This window comes from Natator depressus, chromosome 2 (genome assembly GCF_965152275.1).
Source record: "Natator depressus isolate rNatDep1 chromosome 2, rNatDep2.hap1, whole genome shotgun sequence".
Taxonomy (NCBI): Eukaryota; Metazoa; Chordata; order Testudines; family Cheloniidae; genus Natator; species Natator depressus.
In genome coordinates, this window is record NC_134235.1 from 6,120,240 (window position 1) to 6,140,806 (window position 20,567).

Sequence of the window (20,567 nt, forward strand, 5' to 3'; positions counted from 1 at the left end):
GGCCTCACAACATGACTGGGCCTTCAGTTGAAACATGCAACAAACTATTTTTGTAGTAAAGCTTGAATGCTCAGGTGGCTGGTTTTGTGTTGGCTTTCTATTAATGGTTAGTTTAGAGAGGAGAGGGGTAAGGGGAGAGGCACGATACAAAATAACAACAGGGAGAGGGGTGGGGTGATTTCATCCCTCTCCACTCAGCTTCCTGGTTCCCGCAGCACCTGCTGTTTTCAGCACTCTGTCAGCTCCATGCCACCCTGGAGCGGCACCTTCCCCAGGGAGGCAGCAACCCCCACCAGTGACACCCTCCTACCTGGCACCCGCACCCTGCATGACGGCAGCCCCATTATCCACTGCCCACCACAATCCCAGCCAGCTCCCCCGTCCACCTGGTAGCACCCAGCAGCCACCAGCCGCACCTCCACCCCACATGACCCAGTGCTCTCAATTCCCACACCCCCTTCCCAGCAGCACCAAGCACCTCCATCCTTGCTCCCCATTCACTTGGCAGCCTCCTCCCAACACCCAGCATCCCACCACCACCTGTCGCCCCTCACGGCTGCACCCCATCTACAAAGCACTGCCCCAACAGTATCATTTGAAATTACTTTATTCTCGATGGATAAAATATTCAAATTAAAAAAAATTGAAGCTGCAAAGGATGATGGGCTTGGAGGGACACAAATCACTGTGAGCCGGTTTGTGTGGGGATGAAGATTGAGGCCCTCCCTCCATCTAGATGACCCATTAGGACATTTCCATCTCTAACAGCTGCTGTAAGATCATTGTGATGGGGCTTAGTCCCCATCACTTGCAAGGCAAGGGAGAGAACTTAGCCATGCTCCAAACTGGGGAGGTGATTAACTAATTGCCTGCTGGCCAGGGAAGGCAAAGCTAGGCTGTACAAGGAGCTGAGGCGGTGACACCAGGGAGAGATGAGCTCGGGGGAGTTCTTGCAGTCAGGTCCAGTCATTGGGATGGACTGTGGCCAGGAAGCAGAGCTGCAGGAGCAGGGTTAGCTCCTGTGGTGGGGCCCTAGCCTGGAGCAGCGCCCTGAGGACCAGGGAATGAGGCAGAAGCCCAGTAGGGTGTAAGGTCAGTTTATGTGGTACTTAGACGCCCAGCAGGGAGAAGCCTGGGGGAGGGAGATGTCAGTTCTCTGACCAGGGGGAAGAATTGAAGTTGAGCCCAAGACAGGCAAAGGATAATCTTTTTATTACTGACCTCGGCACAAAAAGTGGGAGTGTGCTAATAAGTTTGCGGATGATACAAAGCTGGGAGGTATTGCCAATTTAGAGAAGGACCGGGAAATCATACAGGAGGATCTGGATGACCTTGTAAACTGGAGTAATAGTAATAGGATGAAATTTAATAGTGAGAAGTGTAAGGTTATGCGTTTTAGGGATTAATAACAAGAATTTTAGTTATAAGCTGGGCACACATCAATTAGAAGTAACGGAGGAGGAGAAGGACCTTGGAGTATTGATTGATCATAGGATGACTATGAGCCGCCAATGTGATATGACCGTGAAAAAAGCTAATGTGGTCTTGGGATGCATCAGGCGAGGTATTTCCAGTAGAGATGAGGAGGTTTTAGTACCGTTATACAAGGCACTGGTGAGACCTCATCTGGAATACTGTGTGCAGTTCTGGTCTCCCATGTTTAAGAAGGATGAATTCAAACTGGAACAGGTACAGAGAAGGGCTACTAGGATGATCCGAGGAATGGAAAACCTGTCTTATGAAGGGAGACTCAAGGAGCTTGGCTTGTTTAGCCTAACCAAAAGAAGGTTGAGGGGAGATATGATTGCTCTCTATAAATATATCAGAGGGATAAATACCGGAGAGGGAGAGGAATTATTGAAGCTCAGTACCAGCGTGGACACAAGAACAAATGGATATAAACTGGTCATTGGGAAGTTTAGACTTGAAATTAGACGAAGGTTTCTAACCATCAGAGGAGTGAAGTTTTGGAATAGCCTTCCAAGGGAAGCAGTGGGGGCAAAAGACCTATCTGGCTTTAAGATTAAACTCGATAAGTTTATGGAGGAGATGGTATGATGGGATAACATGATTTTGGCAATTAATTGATCTTTAAATATTCATGCTAAATAGGTCCAATGGCCTGTGATGGGATGTTAGATGGGGTGGGATCTGAGTTATGACAGAGAATTCTTTCCTGGGTATCTGGCTGTTGAATCTTGCCTATATGCTCAGGGTTCAGCTGATTGCCATATTTGGGGTCGGGAAGGAATTTTCCTCCAGGGCAGATTGGAAGAGGCCCTGGAGGTTTTTCACCTTCCTCTGTAGCATGGGGCACGGGTCACTTGCTGGAGGATTCTCTGCTCCTTGAAGTCTTTAAACCACGATTTGAGGACTTCAGTAGCTCAGACATAGGTGAGAGGTTTTTCGCAGGAGTGGGTGGGTGAGATTCTGTGGCCTGCATTGTGCAGGAGGTCAGACTAGATGATCATAATGGTCCCTTCTGACCTTAATATCTATGAATCTATGACTTCGGACTGGAGCTGATCCCCTGGAGTGGGTAAAGGACCTTTGGTTTGGAGCTGAACCCCAGATGGGAACTGAACTGTTGCATGACTCGGCCAGAAGGCTGAGCCACAAAAGACCCAGTGAGAGAATTCAGGGAAGAGGCCGTCTGGGAGCGGTCCCTGCGACTGAGAAAGTGCCTGCCAGAGAGGGTGAGAGGGACAAAGTCCCCTGCAATGCCGCGCCTGGGCAGGAAGGGGTGCCCTAGAGGTGAGGAAGTGTGTTTAGTCACTGATTACCCACCCAGCACAGGACACTGTAGGTTACTCCTGAAGCCTGGCTCCCTGAATGGTGCTATACCCCTACCCCTCTGTCCCTGCTGCACGGATGGAGTAGCCCGCCCCAAGGAAAGGCATTTCATTCTGTCCCCCTTGATCCTTAAGCCTGGGGCCACACTCAGACATGTGCTAAGGAACGTGAACAGGGAATCATTTTCTCCCCTGTCATTAGCAAACAGGCAGGTGAACCCAACATTTATTAGGCCAGTGCCTTGGTGTCTTTCGTTAGCATTTCCTCGTATTCATCCGTTACCGGACTCTGTTTCAATGGATCACATCTAGGGCCTGGGGAATTCGAACAAGCCTCTAATTAACCTTGGCAAACTCTGAACTGAAAATAACTATTCCCTTGCCTCCACCCGAGAGCTGCATTCTGGCTTCCGGCACCGAGCGCAGCCCGCACCCACCAAACAGCCGCCCTCTCGTGAGATGCAGGGAGACCTTCTGTGAGCTTGCTGAGAAATAGCAAATAATCCAAGCCATAAAAACCCAACTGTTTCCGACACACAACCAGTCATTGCTTGGGAGAGAGTGCCTTGGCTTTTGGGAGGAGCTCTGTGCAACACGTGTCAGAGGAACTAGGTATATTGCCTGGAATGGGACACCCCTTGTTGGTGTCTCTTGGGAGGAAGAGGTGTAATATTGTAGGGTGCTGTGTTGTATGTAAGAATTGAAGGTAAGAAGGGATGGTGCACTGGGCTGGAACCCAGGAGAGTTGGGTTCAATTCATAGTTATCTAGGGTGCTGGTGTCAGCCCATCGTATCTGAACACCTCAAACCTTTACAGCTTTGAGCCTCACAACATGCATTAGCCTCATGTTACAAACGGGAAATTCCCCACATGTCCCAGTTGGGAAACTGAGGCATAGAGCAACTGGATGATTTCCCCAAGGTCACATTGTCAGTGGGAAGTTGTGGGGCAGAGTAGGGAACATAACTTTTGTCTCCCAAGCACCAGGTCTGCTCCCTTGCTGTGTTCTGCCACCCATTTCCCTTATGATCTTGTGCAAGTCACTTAATCTACCTTGTGTCTCTGTTCCTCATTAGTATGAGGGGGCTAATACTTTTCTACTTCCCAGTCCCAGGGGTATTGTGAAGATAAGGGCTGCTCATGTTTGTGAGGCATTCAGATAATGGGATGGTTATGATGAGTGTGATGGGTTAGGTCACAGAGATCCCCTTGGGACTGTCACCTGATGTGCTGAATTTACCTCTGAGCCCGTTTTCCCTGCCAGCTTGGGACTCCAGAACCCTGCCTTGTTGAGCCAGACATGCTAGCCTGCTGCAATACACACCCAGGTCTGGGCCACGCCCCCAAAGCTGCAGGCTTTAACCAAAAACTGCTCAGCAGGTCACATATCTCCAGCACCCAGACACCCACTTCCCAATGGTATCCAAACCCCAAAAGAATCTGTTTTACTCTGTATAAAGTTTATGCAGGGTAAACTCATAAATTGTCTGCCCTCTATAACACTTATAGAGAGCTGTTTGCTCCCCCAGGTATTAATCACTTACTCTGGGTTTATCAATAAATAAACGTAATTTTATTAAGTATAAAAAGTAGGATTTAAGTGGTTCCAAGTAATAACAGACAGAACAAAATAAGTCACCAAGCAAAATAAAACAAAACATGCAAGTCTAAGCCCAATACATTAAGAAACAGATTACAGATAAAATCTCACCCTCAGAGATGTTCTAATAAGCTTCTGTCAAGGTTCCTCCCCCACTCTGAACTCTAGGGTACAGATGTGGGGACCTGCATGAAAACCTCCTAAGCTTACTTTTACCAGCTTAGGTTAAAACTTCACCAAGGTACAAATTAATTTTACCCTTTGACCTTGGAATTTCCACTGCCACCACCAAACTTTAACTGGGTTTACTGGGAAACGTAGTTTGGACACGTCTTTCCTCCCCAAATCCTCCAAACCCTTGCACCCCACTTGCTGGGGAAGGTTTGGTAAAAATCCTCACCAATTTGCATAGGTGACCACAGACCCAAACCCTTGGATCTTAGAAAAATGAAAAAGCATACAGTTTTCTTACAAGAAGACTTTTAATAGAAGTAAAGGAATCACCTCTGTAAAATCAGGATGGTAGATACCTTACAGGGTAATTAGATTCAAAACATAGAGAATCCCTCTAGGCAAAACCTTAAGTTACAAAAAAGACACACAGACAGGAATAGTCATTCTATTCAGCACAGTTATTTTCTCAGCCATTTAAAGAAATCATAATCTAACACATACCTAGCTAGATTACTTACTAAAAGTTCTAAGACTCCATTCCTGTTCTGTCCCCGGCAAAAATAGCATACAGACAGACACAGACCCTTTGTTTCTCTCCCTCCTCCCAGCTTTTGAAAGTATCTTGTCTCCTCATTGGTCATTTTGGTCAGGTGCCAGCGAGGTTACCTTTAGCTTCTTAACCCTTTACAGGTGAGAGGATTTTTCCTCTGGCCAGGAGGGATTTTAAAGGGGTTTACCCTTCCCTTTATATTTATGACAGCTTCTTTCACAGACTGGACTCCTTCCTAGTCTGGGCCCAATCTTTTCCCCTGGTACAGTCCTTGCTTAGTTCCAGCAGACATCTTAGACGGAAACTAGGGGTTTTCTCATGACTGGAAGCTCCTTTGTTCTGTTTCACCCCCTTTTATATATTTGGCACAAGGCGGGAATCTTTTGTCTCTCTGGGTCTCCACCCCTCCTTCTAAATGGAAAAGCACCAGGTTTAAGATGGATTCCAGTATCAGGTGATATGGTCACATGTCACTAAGACTTTGTTACCCACTGGCTGGCACACAGGTATACAGGAAGGGTTACAAGTAAACAGAGCCATTTACAACCAATTGTCCTAATCAATGGGAGCCATCAAGATTCTAAATCACCATTAATGGCTCACAATTTGCATAATTACAATAGGACCTCAGAGTTATACTTCATATTCCTAGTTTCAGATACAAGAACGAGATATTCATACAAATAGAATGAATATATTCAGTGGGTTATAAGCTTTGTAATGATACCTTACAAGAGACCTTTTGCATGAAGCATATTCTAGTTCACACTTATAAACAAAAAGAAAAGGAGTACTTGTGGCACCTTAGAGACTAACCAATTTGTTTGAGCATAAGCTTTCGTGAGCTACAGCTGTGTAGCTCACGAAAGCTTATGCTCAAATAAATTGGTTAGTCTCTAAGGTGCCACAAGTACTCCTTTTCTTTTTGCGAATACAGACTAACATGGCTGTTACTCTGACACTTATAAACATATTACCATAAACCATTATGGAGTGCAATGTCACAATGAGGTCTATTCAGCGAGTTACCGTGGTACCCACAGAAGCCCATTGCTTGCATGACTGACTATGCTGTATTCAGTGCCTGCTCCCATCGCTTCTGGAGGGAACCCAAACCAGCCACACTGTGGGCTATCAATTTCCCTGGCCACCAGTAACACAGGATCATTATATCCTACACAAACTATATGCACAGAGCCCCACTAAAATGCAGGCACCTCTGGAGTGGAGGGTCACAACCAACTAGTACATGGCAATGAATGGGAAAGGTTGGAAGGGGCTTAATGATGCTCTTTTGAAATGTGAAAAATGGATCTTTTGCATCCAGGCAGCTGCAAGTTAGACACAAGGAGCAGTTTAAAGTGCTTGGTCGTAAGGATACCCATGCCTAAGAGTTAATGCACTAAGTCTGCCTTGGCGGGATAAGTCACCGGGGTGGGGATCTGAACTCATGTGGTGTTGAGTTCAGTTCATTACCGGGTCGCTGTCGGACATTTTAGAAGGAGGAAGGAAAGAATATTTGGGGCCTGATCCAAAGTCCAATGACTTAATGGGGCAGCCCCTTGTTGAACGTAAGCCAGAGGCTGCTGGGGGCAAAGGAAGATACTTGGGGTAGGGGAAGATCAGGAAGCCACAAGAGGGTGCTGGAGACAATGGGCATGTCTATACTGCAGACTAAGTCCGGGCTGTGACTCAGGTTTGAGCCCACGGCCCTCCTTCCATCCACACACAAATCAGTCTGACTCAGGGCAGCAAGCACTCCGGACCCGCATACTATGACACTGCTAGCAGGGTGGATCAGAGCCCAAGTATCACTGAGACTCGGGTCCAAACCCCGTCATTTGTGGATGCAGCTCAAGCCACAGACGCAAGTTAGAAGGGCTGCGTAGTGTAGTATGGACGTGTCAGCCTGGCGGTGAGACCAGCTTTACAATGCAGTGTGGATGTACCCAATAAGAGCCAAGGGCTTAGGTAGATTTACGGAGCTGTAGGGGAAGCAGGAGGGAATTTGTGCCAGGGCAGAGCTGGAGAGTGCTGTCTAAAAGCCAGGTAATAGCTCTGCCTTGCGCCAGGGAACAAAGGGGGCAATGGGGGGTCCAATTACAATTGCAATCGCCTAAGTGTGGATGCAGCTTCCTGCTTGTGCGCCTCTGTGCATGAGATGGGGAGTGGTTAGCTGTACCCCTGCCCCCATTCTGCACTGGCCAGTGGAGCTGGCTGGGCAGGGAAGGGAAAGGGTCCAGGGGGGATGAGATGCCGCCGTGGCATGTTCTAGCCCCAGCGGAGCCAAAGGAAACTGGAGCAGTGCTGGTGGGGAGGGGCAGCTAGAAGCTTGGTGCTTTACAGGCTCCAGCGCAGACTCTGCCCCTCAAGAGCAGCACCCCGTTAGCCAGGGGTGTTTTCTGTCGGGGTGCCTGCAGTCTGCCGCTCCCTTTGGGACTGGATGCTAGGCCTGGCCCCCAGCCTGGGCTCTTCCCGGCATTTTTCCTGTTGTCCTGCGGGACCAGACGTGCGTCCTCCCAGCACCTTCTCATCCCGCCCCTCCCAGCGCCCCCCGCCACCCCAGCCCAGATCCATGTCACCCCAGCCAACTGGCTTTCCTCCCTCTGTCCCACCCAGCCCCACCTTTCCCAGGTACCTTCCTTCTTACCCAGCCCCACATTTAACCTCCTTCACAGCCAAGCCTCTCTGCTCCCCTCACCATCCCTGTCTTCTGGGGTGGGGCAGTGACTCTTGCTCCTCTCCATCTCCCGGCCTGTTGGGGGTGGGGGGGATCAGAGGGGTCCTTCCTTCACCAGCCCTTGGGGGGCGGTGCCCCCCATGAGAACACAGAGTAGGGCCTCTGAGGCCTGTAGCTCAGTGCGATGGCTGGAGCAGGCTTTGCTGTGGGGAGCAGAGGACGCGTTCATGAATGTTCTGGGTGTGGGGAAGGGGTGGCCTTTACCTATCAACCCTCTGAAAGGCCCAGTGAGACTATGTGGCATCCCCCCCAATTGTCCTTCCTGCCCCCGTCAGAGGGAAGAGAATGAAGGCCCCTGCAGGAAGTCAGGGGTGACCGCTGGGGCAGGAGGGCTGGTGGGTGAGGGGCACCGACGTGGGCAGAGGGAGGGAGAGCTGGTTTGATGTGGGGGCCAGGAGAGAGAACCACCAGGAAGAGGCGCCTTATGGATTCTTTCCCCCCATCCTTCCTCCCCTTACCCTGATCTGGATCCGGAAATGGCCCCCTCAGGACTTTGGATCTAAATCACGAGTGGGCAGCAGCTCCCACTCCCACACAGCCCCTCTCATGGGGGAGTTTGGATTCTCAGGTCTGACTCATTTGCTGTGTGAACTGTCAACCTAGAGATGGAACAATCCCAGGCCCCCTTCCCAATCACCCCGCCGTGCCATCCAATTCACACTGGAAATGAAAGCAGACCAGCCACTGCAGTGTGGTATGAGGAGACCATCTTTGCCTGTTTACGGGGAAGAGCCCTCCAGAACCATCCACGCGTTGTGAAGTCAGCACATAATCTGGATTACCCCACGCAATTCTGTTCAGTGAAAGCAACCAGGCGTCTCTATTTCCCCACCCACTCGCCCCCCTCCCATCATCCCAGCGACGACTGGCCCCTTGCCTGCTCTGTACCTGTTTGGTGGAATAAAGATGGGCCCTCTGTCTCCAGAGCTGTCGATCCAGTCCGTCTTTTGCTGGCACACAATTGACTTAGGGAAACAAAAACAACGCCCTGCGGTGAGAGGCTTTAATGCACATCCAGAGCCCGTTTCTATGACACCAGGGTTCTACCTCTCAGAAGGTGTTAGGTGTCAATCAGGATTTCGCTGCTGGCAAAAACGGCCCAAGTCTCTATGGAAACGAGACGTAGGTTATTACGGCGCCAGTTAGGCTGCTGTCTGCAGAGATTCCCATCCTGAATATTCACATTCGTATACGATATTAATATTGCCTTTGCTAAAAAAAGGGTATTAGATTCTCTCTGGATCTGGGCAACACTGTCTCCTCCCCTCATATCTCAATGAAGAAACGATGCTCTGAGCCTGAGTTTCACGTATTCACCTCCTTTTCGTACTTATTAAACATGATTTAATGATTGATGCAAGATGGAAATGCAGCTAATGGCTTTCCCGTGATACAGACATTATAGGAATGAAAGGGATTTGCAACTGCAATGCAACAGGACTAGTGGTTTAGAGTGCATCCATTTCTGGGGTGTCCAGCTTGAAAAGGGTGAAGGCCCTTTAAAGTCCTCTCAGGTTGGAGCCCCCAGAAATGGAGGCACCCCATATGACTAGAGGCTTTTGAAAATCTTGCCCTACAACTTTGAATTTGTCAGTGGGGTCTGATGAGGAGGCAAAGTTATTCTGTGGGCAGGTTGTGTCCCCTTTCCTTCTGTGGCTCGGTGCCAGAAGTCACCCATCTGAGTGAGCCAGAAGTCACCCATCTCTGGGCACCACCTTTCATAGCGACTGGCTCATGGACGCTAGATAGCATATAGCCAAATAACAAGCAGAGGGAGGGAGAAATTCAAACTCACCGTCTATGTGAGGAAGAAAAGAGACTTTTTCAGCTGGCATTTGAAGTGGAGATGGGGAGTCTATGGGCTTGAAAGATACCAACAGGTTGTTGCAGTTGCAGAGGAGAAGGCTCTCTCACTCCGGCACTGAGGAGTGCGTGGGAAGGGGGGAAAGAGGAGGACGGTCCCAGGTGAGCGACAGGAGTTTGGAGAGAGAAAGGGGACATAGACGAAGCCTAAGTGGTAGGAAAGACAAGTGCATGGAGGGTTTGCCAGACATGGAGGGCAGATTGAAACAAACGAGTCTGTACTGAGTAGGGGTGAGGGGTGGTATGTATTCTGAAGGCTCTGTATTTTGTTTTACGAAGATGCCTGATGTTTTCTCCCCATCTCAAAGCTTCTCTCACTATCAAAGGTTGATCACAAGTCCTGAGATACCAAGCTACCCACTAACTACCTCACCCCACTACTGTACTGTAATGAGCTGGCAGCAGTGCTCGTACACACTAGCCCTCTGCTGGATCTGGAATCACTGTTGGTGCACTGTGTGTCATATGGCCAATGCTGTCACCAGCTAGAGGAGATTTTCCTGGAGCTCAGCTTAGTAGCCTGTGCTATTAGAACACGGAGGTCTGAGTTCTGTCCATGCAAACCCCTTTGCCACGCTAATCAGCATCCTTCTGGGCAGTGTCAAGCCCAGAGACTGAACTGCTCACTGGCTAGAGCTGCTCTTACTAGAGTGAAGGTCAGGGTGGAGGCCCATCGGTGGGGCAGCCTATGGAAAGCTTGCATTGCTACAGCCCACGCTGCACCTGTTCTGTGCATAAGCCAAGGACTTTGATCTCCAGGGCTGTCAGCTGGAGCCCTTACTCCCGCCCCACAGCAGATTTCTCATTAGCTGGAGTTTGAATGAGGAAATTGCGTGCCAGCTGGCTGGTTTCTAGTAGAGGTCAGCTTGAGGATTAACACTGAAAAGCAACCCTGACCCCCAGGGCACTTACAGCAAAATGTAGGGCAGTTAATTCCTCAATCAGGCCACCACAGGGAGTGAAAGGCACCTGAATGGGATGGGGAGTTAATCAGATCCAAATGCCTCCACAGTTTCTGTTGCTAGGGAGACTGCTTCCTTGGCATCCCAAGATGAGAATGGCTATGCCTTTGACTTCTCAGGAATTAGGTTCTCAGGCCACATGAGAAAGAAAAAGAAAGAGAAAATAAACCCAAGATCTAAGATTTTTAAAAAAAATCTTTCCCATAACCAACAAAAACAGGCCCAAGTTTATTTTTAAGGCCAGAATGCTGAATCTTTAACCCCTAAAAAGCCAATTTCCCTGCTGATGGAGACAGGGGGAGCCGGAAAATGATTGCTTCCCAATGTCCTATTAGCACTGGTCTAATACCAACATGTGATACAGCTCCTGCAGTGATACTCAGACCTCAGTGATTCAGGAGCCAAATTAGAGATCAGCATTACCCAAAAGAGCCACAGTCGTGTGAATTCATTGTTCCATTTAATATAGCACTATAGATTCATATTTAAACAGTACAACAGGGGAAATATTTAGTCTCTCTCTATATATATATTATTCTCACAGCAAAATGACTGACCAAGTAGGAATATTTTATCAGCTACAGTTGGTTAATAACCTAGTAAAAGCATACTGACTGGTTAATAACTTAGATTGGTTAATAATGAAATCACACCATGTTTTAATATCACATGCTGCAAAGAGCTGCAGGTGATACACTAATGAGCCACTGGTGGCTCGTGCCTCAGTCTATCACCGATCCAGGGTAGAACCTCAGAGTTACAACCAACTTGGGAATGGAGGTTGTTCGTAACTCTGAACAAAACGTTAGGGTTGTTTGGTTGTTCTTTCAAAAGTTTACAACTCAGCATTGACTTAATACGGCTTTGGAACTTTACCCTGCAGAAGAAAAATGATGCTTTTAACCCTCTTAATTTAAATGAAACAAGCACAGAAACATTTTCCTTCCCTTGTCAAATCCTTTTTTAAAACTTTTTATTTAATAGTTTACATTTCACACAACACTGTACTGTATTTGCGCTTTTTTTGTTTTTGCTTTTGTTTCTGCTGTACCCTGATTGCACGCTTCCAGTTCCAGATGAGTGTGTGGTTGACCAGTCAGTTCCTAACTCTGGTGTTTGTAACTCTGAGGTCCTACTGTATAGCGTGGGATTAGAGTCCTCTGCCTACTGATGTGCCAATGGACCTCAACCCTGATCTCCAGGAACACGCTCCAGGGATGAAAAGGGAAACAGGTTCCATGCACGCTGAGCTTCCGATCCGAAGCCCATTGACGTCATGGGAAAGACTCCCATTGAGTTCAGCAGGCTCTGGGTCAGGCCTCTCGTCCTTAGCTTTTCTGCTGAGGCTACCTGCAGAGTTGGCAGCTCTGACCGTCGGTGGCTTTGTGATATGCACACCTGTGTCTAAGAGGACTGGGGCCAAGCCAGCCCATTCACGTAGGCCTCCACTGGGTCCCTGCCATAGATGTTGGATGTTTCTTATGCCAACAGCTTGGAAGAGGCAGGACGGCATTTTGCAGGGATGATGGCTGGTCATTCGGACCCCAAATGTAGCTTCTCTTCAATAACCAACTTTAGAGAAACAGATATTGACACAAACTCTTTCATACAGGTTGGCGTTGTTTGGGGCTGCCATTGTGGACAGGGGGATGGGGGGTGATTTAAATATTTCCCTGCAATGATGGAAACCCATCCACAGCCGCTCTAAAAACAAGCAACAGCTTGAGAGGACCTGGAGGTGACACTGGCTCGCAGATCATGGCCCACACAACAAGCCAGACCCAAGCCCATTAAAGGCAAGGGGAGTCTCTCAAGGCTTCGGCTCAGGCCCTAGGATGGGATAGATAAACCCCCCACACTGACAAAGAAGGGGTGAATGAGAGCCTGGGGACTCAAACGGCTACACCTGGGAAAGTTGTCACGCCGGGAGGGAGCAGTCACAGGTGCCGAATTTCTGATTTCCCTGGGGGTGCTTCACCCCCGCTGTACCCCAGACCTCGCCTCCACTCCACCCCTTCCCCCAAGGCCCCACCCCACCTCTTCCTGCCCCCGCTCTTCCCCGGCCCTGCCTCTTCCCGCCCTGTTCTGCCCCCTCCCCCAAATGCCCTACCCTTGGTCCGTCTCTTCCTGCCCCCACCCCTCCACCTCCCCACCAGTGCCTCTTGCCCGCTGTGGAACAGCTGATCAGCGGCGGGTGGGAGGAACTGGATGGGAAGGGGAGGAGCTGATCGGTGGGGCCCACCAGTGGGTGCTGGGCACCCACTCTTTTTTTCCCATGGGTGCTCCCCGCCTTGGCACACCCACAAAGTCAGCGCCTGTGGGAGCAGTTACAAAGGGAAGAAAGGTAAGCAGCAGGATACGGACCCTGGACTTCAGGAAAGCAGACTTTGACTCCCTCAGGGAGCGGATGGGTAGGATCCCCTGGGGGACTAACATGAAGGGGAAAGGAGTCCAGGAGAGCTGGCTGTATTTCAAGGAATCCCTGTTGAGGTTACAGGGACAAACCATCCCGATGAGTCGAAAGAATAGTAAATATGGCAGGCGACCAGCTTGGCTTAATGGTGAAATCCTAGCGGATCTTAAACATAAAAAAGAAGCTTACAAGAAGTGGAAGGTTGGACATATGACCAGGGAAGAGTATAAAAATATTGCTCGGGCATGTAGGAATGAAATCAGGAGGGCCAAATCGCACCTGGAGCTGCAGCTAGCAAGAGATGTCAAGAGTAACAAGAAGGGTTTCTTCAGGTATGTTGGCAACAAGAAGAAAGCCAAGGAAAGTGTGGGCCCCTTACTGAATGAGGAAGGCAACCTAGTGACAGAGGATGTGGAAAAAGCTAATGTGCTCAATGCTTTTTTTGCCTCTGTCTTCACTAACAAGGACAGCTCCCAGACTGCTGCGCTGGGCATCGCAACATGGGGAGTAGATGGCCAGCCCTCTGTGGAGAAAGAGGTGGTTAGGGACTATTTAGAAAAGCTGGACGTGCACAAGTCCATGGGGCCGGACGAGTTGCATCCGAGAGTGCTAAAGGAATTGGCGGATGTGATTGCAGAGCCATTGGCCATTATCTTTGAAAACTCGTGGCGAACGGGGGAAGTCCCAGATGACTGGAAAAAGGCTAATGTAGTGCCAATCTTTAAAAAAGGGAAGAAGGAGGATCCTGGGAACTACAGGCCGGTCAGCCTCACCTCAGTCCCCGGAAAAATCATGGAGCAGGTCCTCAAGGAATCAATCCTGAAGCACTTACACGAGAGTAAAGTGATCAGGAACAGTCAGCATGGATTCACCAAGGGCAAGTCATGCCTAACTAATCTAATTGCCTTCTATGATGAGATTACTGATTCTGTGGATGAAGGGAAAACAGTGGATGTATTGTTTCTTGACTTTCGCAAAGCTTTTGACACGGTCTCCCACAGTATTCTTGTCAGCAAGTTAAAGAAGTATGGGCTGGATGAATGTACTATAAGGTGGGTAGAAAGTTGGCTAGATTGTCGGGCTCAACGGGTAGTGATCAATGGCTCCATGTCTAGTTGGCAGCCGGTGTCAAGTGGAGTGCCCCAGGGGTCGGTCCTGGGGCCGGTTTTGTTCAATATCTTCATAAATGATCTGGAGGATGGTGTGGATTGCACTCTCAGCAAATTTGCAGATGATACTAAACTGGGAGGAGTGGTAGATACGTTGGAGGGCAGAGATAGGATACAGAGGGACCTAGACAAATTGGAGGATTGGGCCAAAAGAAACCTGATGAGGTTCAATAAGGATAAATGCAGGGTCCTGCACTTAGGACGGAAGAACCCAATGCACAGCTACAGACTAGGGACCGAATGGCTAGGCAACAGTTCTGCGGAAAAGGACCTAGGGGTTACAGTGGACGAGAAGCTGGATATGAGTCAGCAGTGTGCCCTTGTTGCCAAGAAGGCCAATGGCATTTTGGGATGTAGAAGTAGGGGCATAGCCAGCAGATCGAGGGACGTGATCGTTCCCCTCTATTCGACATTGGTGAGGCCTCATCTGGAGTACTGTGTCCAGTTTTGGGCCCCACACTACAAGAAGGATGTGGATAAATTGGAGAGAGTCCAGTGAAGGGCAACAAAAATGATTAGGGGTCTGGAACACATGACTTATGAGGAGAGGCTGAGGGAACTGGGATTGTTTAGTCTGCAGAAGAGAAGAATGAGGGGGGATTTGATAGCTGCTTTCAACTACCTGAGAGGTGGTTCCAAAGAGGATGGTTCTAGACTATTCTCAGTGGTAGAAGATGACAGGACAAGGAGTAATGGTCTCAAGTTGCAGTGGGGGAGGTTTAGGTTGGATATTAGGAAAAACTTTTTCACTAGGAGGGTGGTGAAACACTGGAATGTGTTACCTAGGGAGGTGGTAGAATCTCCTTCCTTAGAAGTTTTTAAGGTCAGGCTTGACAAAGCCCTGGCTGGGATGATTTAATTGGGGATTGGTCCTGCTTTGAGCAGGGGGTTGAACTAGATGACCTCCTGAGGTCCCTTCCAACCCTGATATTCTATGATTCTATGATTCTAAGGGGAAAGCCCAGCTCAGCAGGGACTGACTGGGAAGAGGCCTGGAACTCTTGGGCTAGCTCCTTGAACGAAGGCCTGGCCAGGCTCAGGGCCTGTCCAGCGCAGGGCTCACGTCAGGCCAGAGTGCTCCAGAACTGCCATTCTGGCACTGTTTGGTTGCTGAAATGATGTTACTGTACTTCCGGGGCTTCCACTTCTACTGCTCACTGAAAGTCCTGGGAGCACAGCCCCGCAGCTCTTTTTTAGGGCGGGAGCACGGATCCAAGGACTGCCCGAAGAAAAGCCTGGATGAGGCCAGGGGATATTCAGGCCACGACTCTATGCTGCAATTACACACCCGCGGCTGGCCCGGGCCAGCTGACTCCGCTCGTGGGGCTCCAGCGGGGGGGGCTGTTTGATTGCAATGTAGCCATTCTGGCTTGGGCTGCAGCCCGAGCTCTGGGACCCTCCCACCTCACAGGGTCCTGGAGCCCAGACCCCAGCCCGATTCTGGAAGTCTACATTGCAATTAAACAGCCCCTCCACCCAAGCCCACGTCAACTAGCTCAGGCCAGCCGCGGGATTTGAATCGCAGTGTAGACATACCCAGAGACTGACTGAAAGAAGGCCTGGCTGGGGATAGGATCATAGAATCATAGAATAACAGAGTTGGAAGGGACCTCTGAAGGCCATCTAGTCCAACCCCCTGCCCAGAGCAGGACCAATCCCAACTAAATCATCCCAGCCAGAGCTTTGTCAAGCCTGACCTTAAAAACTTCTAAGGAAGGGGATTCCACCACTTCCCTAGGTAATGCAGTCCAGTGTTTCACCACCCTCCTACTGAAAAAGTTTTTCCTAATATCCAACCTAAACCTCCCCCACTGCAACTTGAGACCATTACTCCTTGTCCTGTCATCTGCTATCACTGAGAATAGTTTAGATTCATCCTCTTTGGATCCACCTTTCAGGTAGTTAAAAGCAGCTATCAAATCCCCCCTCATTCTTCTCTTCCGTAGACTAAACAATCCCAGTTCCCTCAGCCTCTCCTCATAACTCATGTGTTCCAGACCCCTAATCATTTTTGTTGTCCTTCGCTGGACTCTCTCCAATTTATCCACATCCTTCTTGTAGTGTGGGGCCCAAAACTGGACACAGTACTCCAGATGAGGCCTCACCAATGTCGAATAGAGGGGAACGATCACGTCCCTCGATCTGCTGGCAATGCCTCTACTTATACATCCCAAAATGCCATTGACCTTCTTGGCAACAAGCGCACACTGTTGACTCATATCCAGCTTCTCGTCCATTGTCACCCCTAGGTCCTTCTCTGCAGAACTGCTGCCTAGCCATGCGGTCCCTAGTCTGTAGCGGTGCATTGGATTCTTCCGTCCTAAGTGCAGGACTCTGCACTTGTCCTTGTTGAACCTCATCAGATTTCTTTTGGCCCAATCCTCCAATTTGTCTAGGTCCCTCTGTATCCTATCCCTACCCTCCATTGTATCTACCACTCCTCCCAGTTTAGTGTCAGAATCTAGCTTTTGGATCTATCCAATGACTGCTAGACTCCAGAGTCCCTGGGACAGGCAGCCCTGGCATGGGACTTTGATATTTGCTTTGTTTCCTGTGGCTAATGTGTTTTCCTTCTGAACCCGGCAGAGTGAGTTTGTGCCCGGTCTGGGCCCTGATTGAGGGTGGAGTACGAGCATGGTAGCCAGTGGCTGCCTGCAATAAACCTGGCTGATGTGACCCTACGCGAGCGCACAGAACAAGCTGCCACACCCCCTGAAGTGATGCGATCACAGGCCCTAAAGCTCTTGTGTGCCACGATGTAGAATTTCTGGCTGCCATGGCGTTCCCTGACCCTGGCACCTGGGACATGAAGCTGAGGCGGCTGGGGAAAGGGAGCGTGGCTGGAGCTCTGGCTATTCCCTTTGTGGGCTGCTGGGTGCAGAGAAGCGTAACCCCGAGGAAGCTGGCTGGTCCCAGCACAGGGAGACGGTCTTTGCCCCCCTGCGCTGAGCAGCTGGGAAAGCAAAAGTGAGCTGTCAGCTCTCTCACACCAGCTCGGAGGAATGCGAATCGCAGACAGCGACCACACAGCGCAAGCTGAGCGGGGCCTTTCCAGTTGGGTCAGAGCTGGCGTCCTGTCGTTTGGCGAAGGCTCCCTCTGCACTGGGGATTTGCCCCAGTTACAGCCACGAAGGGACACCCTCCCGTGTGAATCTCCCGCATTGCTGGGGTCAACCCACTGAATAGCAGCTTGTGTCAGTGCACCGTGGTCTGGCCTCATGCAGTGGTGAGCTCTGGAGATGGCTCTCTCGAGACATACAGAACGGAAGTGTTACAGGGAGGCAGTATGATCTACAGCGGAGGTTCCCAAACGTTTTTTTGTGGAGTCCCCCCTTTGGAGTTTCATGTCCCATGTGTGCACCGCTCTTTCGAAGAAACAGGAGTTCGGGGAGAATCATACAATCATAGACTTTAAGGTCTATGTGCCCTGTACACTTTGGGGCAGAGGGAGGGGTGCTCGACGTGGGGGGAGGAGATGCCCTGTACCCATGGGGGCTGGGAGGGAGGGTATGCCCTGTGACCATGGGGATCTGGAGCAGTGGGCAAGAGATACCTGTACCCACAGGGACTGGGTGAGGGATGCCTGGTACCTATAAAGATGAGGAGGGGACCTCTTCAAGTGGCAGTTGAGAAAGTCTTCCACTCCCTGCTGTGGTCAGGTGGTCTCGGCTGCCAGGACCCAGTTCCCTGCCCCTTGTCCCCCGCTCCGCTCCACAGGGCAAGAGCCCATGGCTGTGCTGATGGGCCAGGGTCAGGAGAGGAGTGACAACCCACCCTTACCCACCCCGACCCTTCAGTGCTGCCCTGTCTGCTTCCCCTGCGCAGGCTCTGTCCGGAGGGGGGAAGCGGATGGGGTCTGTGTCCTGGGGCTGCGCTGAACAAACAGGGTCCAGAGGGGGTTCTGTCCAGAAGAGGGGATCAGTATTCCCGGGGGGCAGCCTTGCTCACACAGCCCCTGCCGGCCCCCCCAGCAGAGGAGTGGAACTGCCGATGGGTGGCTGCCGCAGCACTGCGGGAGAGGTCCTGGCAACCGAGACCACCTACGCAGAGCCCCCTCCTGGCCGCCGGCAGGTCCTTGCACCGCCAGCGACCTCCTGGAGCCCCCACATTTTGAAAACCTCTGATTCAGTGGATAGGGCACTAGCCTGGGGCTCAGCAGACCTGAGATCTCTTCCGAGCTCAGTTGCTTCGTGCCCTGGAGCAAGTCACCGCCCGCTCTGTGGCTCTCCTTTACCACCCTCCTTACTCATTTATCTATGTGTGCATCCAGCCTGGGGCCCTGATCTCTGTTGGGGTGTCTGCATGCTACTCCAGTACATGAAGTAATCGCTTCCTTTTATACAGCCCCCCCCCCCCCGTAACAAGCGACACGGGTGCAGAGAGGAACTTTGCCTTTATCCTCTAGGGACTAGGCCACTCTCCTCCCGGCTGAAATCAGGGCAAACCCCCAGTGTTACAGCAGAGCAGGGCAGTTGAAAAATTGTGTCTCTGTCCCTTGAAAACCGCCCCCACCCTGCTCTCCTAGATAGCGTTTTGCAGCAAGCTGGTAAAATCTTGCTCCGCAGCATCGCAGGCTCGGGGCCTCTCCCCTGTTTCGCCTCAGAGGTGTTCCTTGTTGTAGGGGGGCTTTGATTTTTATAGTTCTTTCCAAGCCAGTCCGCTGCCCGTTCCCGTCCCACACGGCTCGCTCAGCCGGACACGTGCGGAACTGAACGCATTCCCTCTCCAGATAGTCTCTCCTCGCTGCGCTCTTTAAGAATAAATCAAAGCGGACAATGGGAGTGATTAATGGCCTTGTGCAGCTGTGTCGGGGCATCAGTCAATATTCTATTACCCAGCTTGTCTGTGGCACCCCCGGCCCTCTCCCCTTTTTTTTTGACAGACCCAGCGGTCCATTGTTAAACAGTGACAGGTTTCTGGTTCCCTTCCCCGCTCCCCGGGGCAGACGGAGTTTGCTCAAGCTACAAAGGAAGAACAAACTGCATCGCTTCCATGCAGCTAATGAAAAGCATCTCTGGGAAGATCTGAGTGTGTCTCTGGGCACCCTGGGCAGAGGGTGAAGGGAAGAGGGCAGGCTGCAGGCAGCCCTTCCCGAGGGGTATTGCCCCACTTGGGAAACACACAAGAACTTAAAATCACCTGAATGAATTTCCCCTCGCAGCTGAACAGAACAGAACAGAACAGCTGTCTCAGAGGAAGGAGCCCTGCAGGGTCTGTCTAGACAGGGCATATTGCAATAAGGGGCTCCAGAGCAGCACCAAGAGCCGCAGGTGACTTCATCCAATGGCTGTGGACATTGGTGGGCAATAGGACCAGGGCTTCTCTACTGAGTTTGCCTCAGCCTTAAAACACACTGTAAAATTGTAGTGATGGGGGAAGGTGCTGGATAGGCATCTCTGGGCTCCAAGCTCCAGCACTTATCCACGGCACAGACAACAGCATGTATCTCTCCCTAGCATTGAGTGGGATCAAGGGTACTAGATGAGGAATTGGGCACCTTTATTCCCAGCTCTGCCACTGACTGATGGTGTGGCATTGGGCAAATCACTTAACCTCTCTCTGCCTCCATTTCCCTTTTCTGTCTTGTCTATTGTGACTGATTTTCAGGGAAGGCACTAACTATGTGTTTGCACAGCACCTAGCAGAATGGGATCCTGATCTTGCTTGGGGCCAATGGGTGCTACCGCTAATAACAACAGTACCATCCCAGTCCTTAATTGGCTGGACCAACCTAAAGGATAGAGGACAGTTGAGTCTCCAAGGCCCGTTCAGTGTATGGCAGTGGTCCACAAACTGTGGGGCATGGCCTCCGAGGGGGTGGGGGAAGTGGAGTCCTGATTTGCCTCCATCTTCCCTCCGGCCCTGCCTCCAGCTCTGCTCCGGCCCCACCCGCAGCGCAGCTCCCAGCTGTGGCCCCAGGCCCAGCCTCAGCTTCCGGCCCCATTCCTGGCCTCTATTCCTGGCCTCAGCTCCTAGCCCTGGCCTTGGCTCCTGGCCTCAGTTCCTGGCCCCGGCCCCTCGTCCCTGCCTGCAGGCCCCGGCCCCGAACCGCGGGCCCCGGCTCCTGGCCCTGCTCCCAGCTGCAGATCCCGACAGCAGTTCGGGGGTGGCGGACATGCAGACAAGTTCCATTATGGGTAAGGAGGTCACAACAGGAAAAGTTTGGGCACCACCGCTCTGTGGTATCTCTGCTGAGGCTGGCAGTTCAGGTGAGGTTTTGTGATGCCTTTTCACTGGACTCAGCCCCACCAAACTCTTTTGAACATAAGCCATAAATGGCTCATCAGATGGTAATACTTTTGG

At 50.8% G+C, this 20,567-nt stretch overlaps 1 long non-coding RNA gene across 3 annotated transcripts in view; it reads right to left on the minus strand.

Moving 5' to 3' along the window:
• LOC141982062 (uncharacterized) overlaps positions 1–9,042 on the minus strand; it is a 156,741-nt gene extending 147,699 nt beyond the window's left edge. For all 3 annotated transcript variants that reach the window (XR_012637941.1, XR_012637942.1, XR_012637943.1), the window contains exon 1: positions 8,746–9,042. This is a non-coding gene — a long non-coding RNA (uncharacterized LOC141982062). The remainder of the gene's footprint in view (positions 1–8,745) is intronic.
• Positions 9,043–20,567: the final 11,525 nt, after the last annotated feature.